We start from the raw sequence: 507 nt of genomic DNA, 5'->3' as shown, positions 1-507 counted from the left end.
ATCTCTTTGCTTTCTACAAGAGACCATTCTCCATTAAGAGGTCCAAATGAAACTCTTAAATTGTAAATTAATATTTTTGTCTCCCACACATATACTTAGGGAAAAGTTCAAACTCTTTGCCATGGCCTTAATGTTGTGCATAATATGACACCATTTCTATGAACTTCACTTAAAAAATTGTACCTTGCTCATTAGCCCCCACGTGGGTAGGATTGAAATTACTCATTCAAACATATCCTTATCTGTGATTGTTACAATTTTCTTCTTTCTACCTAGAATTCTTTCTTAGGTTTATGTTAAGTTGATTTTCCTCATTTTTGAAGTCTGCTCTTAAATATGATCCTTTCAGAAAGGCCCCTTTAAGACCATATTTAAGGATGTTCTCTTGTAAATATTGATCTCTATCACAAACAAAAACACAATAACAAAAAAATCTACAAACAAGAAAGAAAAAGTTATCCATATGCCACTGCTTAAATAAATATTATTAATGAAGATCACTTCTGT

The sequence above is a fragment of the Propithecus coquereli genome, unplaced genomic scaffold (genome assembly GCF_000956105.1).
Source record: "Propithecus coquereli isolate 6110/MARCELLA unplaced genomic scaffold, Pcoq_1.0 Scaffold183, whole genome shotgun sequence".
Lineage (NCBI taxonomy): Eukaryota > Metazoa > Chordata > Mammalia > Primates > Indriidae > Propithecus > Propithecus coquereli.
Note: the sequence above shows the minus strand (reverse complement) of the source record.